The 8172-nt window shown below is 33.5% G+C and overlaps 1 pseudogene; it reads right to left on the bottom strand.

Annotated features, from left to right (window-relative positions):
• Window positions 1–1659: 1659 nt before the first annotated feature.
• LOC148266673 (uncharacterized) lies at window positions 1660–2309 on the bottom strand (annotated as a pseudogene).
• Window positions 2310–8172: the final 5863 nt, after the last annotated feature.

The raw sequence follows: 8172 nt of genomic DNA on the forward strand, positions 1-8172 counted from the left end.
TCTGGTTACTCAGTAGAGGTACTGTTCTGGAATCTATAAATGAGTCACTCATCGTCTTTCACCTAATTTGTAGGACTGAACTGTGAGGAGAAAAACGGTATATTCTCTTAAAAACTATATCTACTAACACTAAATATTTATTGAGATCTAAAGAACAACACCGATATCTCTTTTGCATACGAAAATATTACAAAAAGACACACTTTAAGGCTTTAAGATCCAACTTAATAATATTTAGTTGAACATCTCGAACATAATAAGTACTACCAAATATTTGCAGCTGTACCAGAAACAATATCTTGTTTGAAAAAAATAATATTATAAGTAATATCACTTTCAAGTACTCCAGTCGGTAGACAATTAATTTGGAAACAAGTAGTGGATACAACATCAGTCTAAAATTGCTTAGGAACTTTTATCCGAAACAAGAGAGCTCAAGTAGTCTCAAGTAAATGTCTTTTTTTTTTCTCTCAGTAACCACATTTTGAGATGGTGTATTAACACAAGAGGACTGATAAAAAATTTCATGTTGAGTCATATAATTCTGAAATGAGTCTGACATATATTCTTTAACATTATCATTTCTTAGCGCATGCACAGAAATATTAAATTGAGTTTTGATTTTCGCATGAAAGTACAAAAATGAGCAAACATTTCAGAACAATTTTCATAAAATATATCTAAGTCATTCGAGAAAAATCATTAATAAAAGTAACAAAATACTTAAACTCTATTTTAAACATAATAGAACATTAACCCCAAATATAAGAGTGAATTAATTTAAAAGCAAACTCAGCATGTTTATTAATTCTTGGACTTGACGAACTACGATGATGTTTTGCAAACTAACATGACTCACAATCTAATGAAGATATATCATGAAACTGAAGACACAACTTCTTCAACGTAGTGAGAGGTGGATGCCCCAACTGACAATGTACTTCAAATAGAGAGACAATATTAAAACAGATAATTGATCGAGGTACCCAATTATTAAGAATGTAGAGACCTTCTAATAAATGTCATTTATCAATAATATGCTTCGTCATAAGATTCTGAAAAAGACAATGATCAGGAAAGAATGGAATCTTTGGTAAGTCTACTTACAGAAATCAAATTGAAAGCAAGTTTGAGTAGACTTAAAACAGAGGTCAAGGTAATGACAGGAGTTAGTTTTATAGTCTCAAAACCCTCAATACTATAGGTTGACCCATCAGCAATAGTTACAGGAGATGGCACTCTGTGTGATCGAAAGGTAGAGAAGATATTAGAGTTACCTGTCATTTGATCTGTAGCACCAAAATCAATCACTCATTTGTTTAATGAGGAGATAAAACATCTTTTACCTGATTCAGCAGACATAGTGGCTGGTGTGCGATCTTTCAAATATTCTTAAAACTGAGAGAATCTTGCATACTCGACGACTGAAACCACAATAATTTTCTCAGAAGATGAGCTAACAATAGCAACAGTAGCAATATTCACAGTTTGTGTTCTTTGATTTTGATTCTATAATTTCTTGTATTATAGCTTCGTACATTCTTACTCATAACAGTAATAATAAACAATATTACTTGAATCATTATACCGACTATCCATTGCTCTTGAATCATTATATCGACTATCTATTGCTTTGTTTCCTCCCCTATTCTTATTTCTTCATCCTCCTCTAACAATAAGAACATTAGTCTGTTGATTAGGTATAGTAGTCTTTGTACGTAACACTCTACTAAAAACTTCTTAAAGAGATATGATCTCGGAACCAGATAGGATTTGAGGCTTAGTAGTCTCAAATTCAGATGGAAGACCAACCAAGAAACTCATTATGGTCATCTATTCTCTTTGTGTTTGTTGTACCTTGATATCAGCACTGAACGACAAAAGTACATTAAACTCATATGTCTTTTTAAATTCTATAAAGTAGGTTGTGAGAGATTTGGCCTCCTTCTCAGCACGATAGAAAGCTTTATAAATATCATACATGCGGGTCACATTTCTTTTGTTTGAATACAGAACTCTAAATAATCCATTAGTTCTTTAACAAACTCACAGTGATTAATTAAGTCAATTACCTCACTGTCAATCAAATTTCTTATCTGCAAAAACAACTGTGCATCATCTCTTAGCCAGATTTGTCTAGTTCTATCAGTGGGAGGGTTTTGAGTCAAGTAATCATTCTTATCAATACTGCATAGATAAACCCTAATAGTTTTGTTTCACTCTAGATAATTTGTGTCATTTAATTTATGCTCAATGATTTTTGACATGATTAGAACTATCTCACTTACTGAAAATTTGTTATCACTCATTCTTAACTCGAGAATATTTACAAATTATCACCCAAAAATACCTAAATACATTTGCTCGAGATATACCAAAAACACTACAAATATACTAGAAAATTTGATAAAATAGAGTACCTCTTCACTTGTGGGTATCAACAACCCTACTAAAACCTCACTGTCAACCATCGGAGGTCTGCCGCTGCACGCACTGTCAGCAGAGAATCACATGCTGTCGCTGGAGTTACATGCACAACTGTCTGAAACTACCAAATAGCCTCCTTTCGGCCGGAAATCACCACAGAACTCCAATGTCGATCTTAATCTGGAATGATGCTCATAGAAACAGCCAAAATCAGGTAGGAGAGCAGAGAATCGCTTCATGTCGCACGATCTGCTCTGCCATGCCTTTTGTTTCTTCGACCTTCTAGTTTCATGCAGAGAGCCAGTCAACCGAGCCCCTCTGTTGCTTCTATCCTCGAACTGGAAAACAAACCACCTAGAAATATACTCCTTCGGCAAATTCGATGCACACAGCCTTACTCTGCCACGCAAACCACCGTTTCGACTTTTCCTGCGTACACTACCATGATGGCTGCACTCTGAACTACCTAGAGATTGTTAGTTGACTTCCTCCAGTGCCAGGAATGGGTTCTTTAACCCTTCTTTTGGTCTGATAATATTTGACTCCTAAAACCCTAACCCTAACCCTAATTCTGATACCATGTAAGAATTAGGAAAAAGAATAATGAATATTTTTTTATGTTTTATTGAAACAAAAATAGAGAGATATATATACCTAGACGGCTTTAAATATACTAAACAACATAAATTATCCTAATAATATTCTTCCTAATTAAGCTTACATATTTAGAAATATAATCATACTATTATGGTATGAAATATTCTATAATATTTTAACAATAATCAAATGCTCAAGTTCACTTGTCATGAAAAGAAAAACTTCAACTAATAAGAGTACAAGTTCAACTTTCCAAAACACACATTTATGTATAAAATCCCTTCAATATATCATATTTCTTATGATTTTCATTTTAAAATCACATATGAACTAATTTATTTAGTACATAAATAAAAAAAATATGATATCTTAATTTTAAACCATGAATAATGGATTTTCCATACATACATATCTACATAAATATATAATATATTAGTGTTATTGCGTGTATATATAGAAAAATTTTCTAATATTTTAACAAATTTATTTGTACAAAAATCTCAGCTCATTTTTTGTGAGGTAAGATTTATTTTATTACATAGACATAAAGGATCAATACGTGTATTACACGTGTATGCAAATACAGCTAACACATAATGGAATTGGTTACAACTGTTTGCTAATCATTGGCTGTGTATATTCCTTGCATTCTGTACCATAATGATGAGTTATCCTCCTTCTAAAAATATTCTCCTGACTATTCCCTTGAGTGATTATATGAATCCTAACATCCCCTTCAAACTTTGTAGTGAGAGAGGACATTCAAGAACTCTAAGTTTGCTTCTCAACAGATAAAATTTTGATCCTGCAAAATACTGTGAAGGAATATATTGAACCTCCAACTTTTTCTCAAGAACTTTTTCTCTTATGAAGTGAATATCAATCTCAATGTGCTTTGTTCTCGTGTGATATACAGGATTGCTAGCTAATTGACTAGCACTCATATTATTGCACCATGTGATAGGAATTTCAGAGATAGGAAATGAAAACCCCTTAAGCAACGATTCCGACCAAGAAATTTTGCATGAAACATGAGCTAGTGAACGATACTTAAACTCAGCACTTGACCTTGCAACCATCGGTTGTTTCTTCGAGCTCTAAAAAACTAATGTTGAGTCATAATAGACACAATGTCCTGCAATTGACCTTCTATCATCTCTACTACAGGCCCAATCAGCATCAGAATAGCCTGTGAGTGTGTACTGATCACATGGTTTAATATGAAGACCAAAATTCTTTGTTCCCTTAAGATACCTCAACACTCCTTTTGCTACCTGCATATATTTTGTAGTAGGTTGTTGCAAAAATTGACTCAGCCTATTGATGATAAAGGCAATATCTGGTCTTGTATGGGTAATATATTAAAGAATGTCTATAATCTTCCTATATAAGGTTGCATTCTTGAGAGGTTCACCTTCATTGATTAACAACGTGTCAAGAGGAGTTGGTGTTGAACAAGCTTTACAATTCTCCATGTTTGTCATTTTGAGTAGTTCTTCAACATATTTTGTTCAAGTCATAAAGATACCTGCATCGTTTCTCATGACCTCAATTCCCAAGAATAAATGTAGATGACCCAAATCTTTTAGAGCAAACAGCTTATCAAATTCCTTTATGAATCTTGTGAGGGATGTCAAATTGCTACCTATAATAATTATATCATCTACGTAGATTATAACAAACATTATTTCATCTTTACTCTTCAAAATGAAAAGAGAAGAATCACACTTCGAGCTTGTAAAACCTCATTTTAGCAAGTGCTTCTCAATTTTTCAAACCAGGCCATGGGAGCCTGTTTTAACCTGTATAACTCCTTATTTAGCTTGCAAACATAACTTTCTTTGCTCCTTTCTTCAAATCTTTTAGACTGCTGCATAAAAATTGCTTCTTACAAATCGCCATTTAGGAAAGCATTGTTTATATTCAATTGTCGAATGCACTAATTCTCCATTACAGCAATTGTAAGAATCACTCTCATTGTTGATTCTTTAACTACTGGATTAAATGTCTCACCATAGTCTACACCAGCATTCTGATGAAAACCCTTAACTACCAGTCTAGTTTTGCATCTCTGTAAACTTCCATCAACATTTACTTTCACCTTAAAGACCCACTTGTTGCCAACTACATTCATTGTTGTTGTTTTGGGCACTAAGGTCCAAGCGTTGTTCCTTTTTAAGGGATCAAGCTCCTCTTTCATAGCTTTCCCCCATATTTCAGATTTCAAGGCTTCATCTACTGAATTTGGTTTAACAACTTGACTACATTCTGCAAAGTATAAATGAAAATCATACGAGTATTGTTTGGGTTTAAACACTCCAACTCTTGACCTTGTTATCACTTTAAGAGTTTCAGCATTCTTATAATTCATTTGTGCTTCTATCTGCTCAACTTCATTTTCTCTAACATCATATTCAATTTCATTATCTTTCTGACATTGTGAGTATTGTTTTAGTTCTGCTTATGTTTCAATGATATCAAAACCTCTATATTCATTGCCTCCAAAAATTAGAAGTTGGGAATCAAATCCCCCTTCAACAAATAGTCTCTCCTCATCCTCTTCTAGCTGTGCAGCTTTAGACTCAGATCTGCAAGAATGTGCTGCCGCACTAGAAACACCAGGTTGCCTTTTATCAGTTGAGTTGAAAGTTTTGGTTTGGATAGTGTTTGACTAAGGAATAGTGAACCAATTTGATACATTGACAATTGTTTGTGCTTCTGGGGCTCTGGTATTCAGAAAAGCATTGTGAAATGGAAATTCCCTTTAATTAAAAACCACATGTCGAGATATGTACACCCTTTCAGTCGAACTTAAGCATTTATAGCCTTTGTGTGAACTGCTATAGCTAAGAAATACATACTTTATAGAATAGAATTGAACTTTTTGATTTTGATAGGACCTTAGACATGGATAACAGACACACCCAATGGCTTTGAGGGATTTGTAACTTGGTATCTTGTGGTAAAAATTTTCACAAGGACTTAGGTTATTTAGAATTGGTGTAGGTAGAATGTTTATTAGAAATGCAGCTATTTGAAAAGCTTTTACCTAGAATTTTAATTGGACTTTTGACTAAGCTAATAAGGTCAGACTTATTTCAATGAGGTGTCTATGTTTCCTCTCAGCTTTGCCATTTTGAGCAGAGGTATAAGGGCAAAAATACTAAATTTTGATGTCATGTTGCTGTAAATAATCAATAAGTCTTGTGTATTCTTCTTCCATATAAGAATGGATGCACTTGATTTTTCTATCAAATTGGTTTTTAACTAAGTTCTTGAATTGTATGAAGGTATGAAAGAATTTAGATTTATGTTTTAGAGAAAAAATTCAAGTGAATTGGCTGTAATCATCAATGAACAATGCATAATACTTATATCCAGTCATAGAAGTGGCTAGTGCAAGTTCCCACAGGTTAGAGTGTATTAGTTATAAAGGGTTTAATGCAATAGTAGTGGATGGATTAAAATGAATCAGATGGAATTTTCCTAATTAACAGGCTTCGCACAAAGGAAATTTAGAAAATTGATATTTTCCATTAGCAACAAATTTTTTATTATATATTTCAAAAACCTTAGCAATAATTTTAGGGGCTGGATGGCCTAAACATCTGTGCTATAATTCTAACTTTTCAGAGTTTACAAAATCAGTACTCCAATGAGAAATAAAAGCTTAATGTAGAGATTGGTTGGTGTTTACTTTAGGTTAGTGAATTGGCTCAACTTGATAAAGTCCTTCCTTGTGCTTCCCTTGCAATAACACTTTACCCAGTGCTTTGTTTTTCACAACACAGCCAAAAGAATAAAAAATAACATCAACATTATTTGCAGTTGTTAGTTTAGAAATATTGATCAAATTCTTTCGGATTGCGGAACACGTAAGACATTTTTCAACAAGTATCTATTATCATTAGTCAGCAACTTAATTGAACCAACATGAGATATATTTAATGTCGCACCATTCCCCATGATTAAAATTTCTTTACTAGTGTACTCATTTTTCTATTGCAGATTTTTAACATCATGAGTGATATGATTGCTTGCTCCTCTATCAATGTACTAAGCATTATCCGCAAAATTGTCTGTCGAAGCCAAGTATACTAGGTGTGGTTGTTGGTTCCTGTTTGAATTTGGTAAAGAACCTGTATAAATCATGTCAAACCTGTAATAGCATACTACTGTAGTAAGCCAAATCCTTCCACACACTTGACAAAATGGTCTATTTTCTCCAATTCTGCCACGTCTTCTATACCTTCTTGCTCCTCTGTTGAAGTTTCCTGATCTAGCACTATTGTAATGATAATTTTGATTCCTGTTTGTAGGGTTTGTGCTCCTTGCATAGTTGGCCACAGGCTTACCAAGGTTAATGGTTGCAATCCCAACATTTAGTTATTCTAGCATTTTTCATAGTTCAATAATTTGGACTGAAGCTCAACCCAGCTAATTGTTTCTTTCTCAGCTATTTAACACACCAATGGATTGTAGTCTTTTGAATCTAATCTTGCTAAAATTTAAGTGACTAAGTTTTCTAACGAAACAGGGTGACCTGTTAGTGCCAGGTTGTCAGCTAGAGATTTCATTACTTTAAGGTACTCCTCCATCTTCATTCTTCCTTTTTGCATCTTAACAAACTCTCTTTTATAAAAAATTATATTTGATCTAGATTTCAAGATAAATAACTCTTTGATTGCATTCTAAAGATTTCTTGATGTTTCATACCCTATTAATTCAGAGGCCACCATCGGTTCAATAGTACTTTAGATCCATCCTAATAACATTTGACCTTGGGCAAACCATTCTTCGAACTCTGGGTTTGAGAGGATTTGAACTTGCTCATTCACCGTTTCTTCAGTGAACTTCGACGGGCAGATCTTTGCTCCGGTTATGAATCTTTCTAATTTATTTTCCTTGATAATGGGTAATACCATATTCTTCCACAATAAATAGTTCTCATGGTTCAAGTTAACCATTGAGTATGAACCCATTTGATTTCCTGTTGAATGCAAAGTTTGATTGTTGTTGTTGTGTTGCTTGCTTTGAGTTTTTCCTTTATTTGTTTTGCTGCCAGAAGTTGTTGAATTACTACTACCTTCAGCCATTGATGCTCTGATACCAAGAAAAGTTTTCTAATATTTTAACAAATTTGTGATG

The sequence above is a fragment of the Carica papaya genome, chromosome 3, assembly GCF_054855325.1.
Source record: "Carica papaya isolate Zhongbai chromosome 3, ASM5485532v1, whole genome shotgun sequence".
In the NCBI taxonomy this organism is placed as follows: Eukaryota; Viridiplantae; Streptophyta; class Magnoliopsida; order Brassicales; family Caricaceae; genus Carica; species Carica papaya.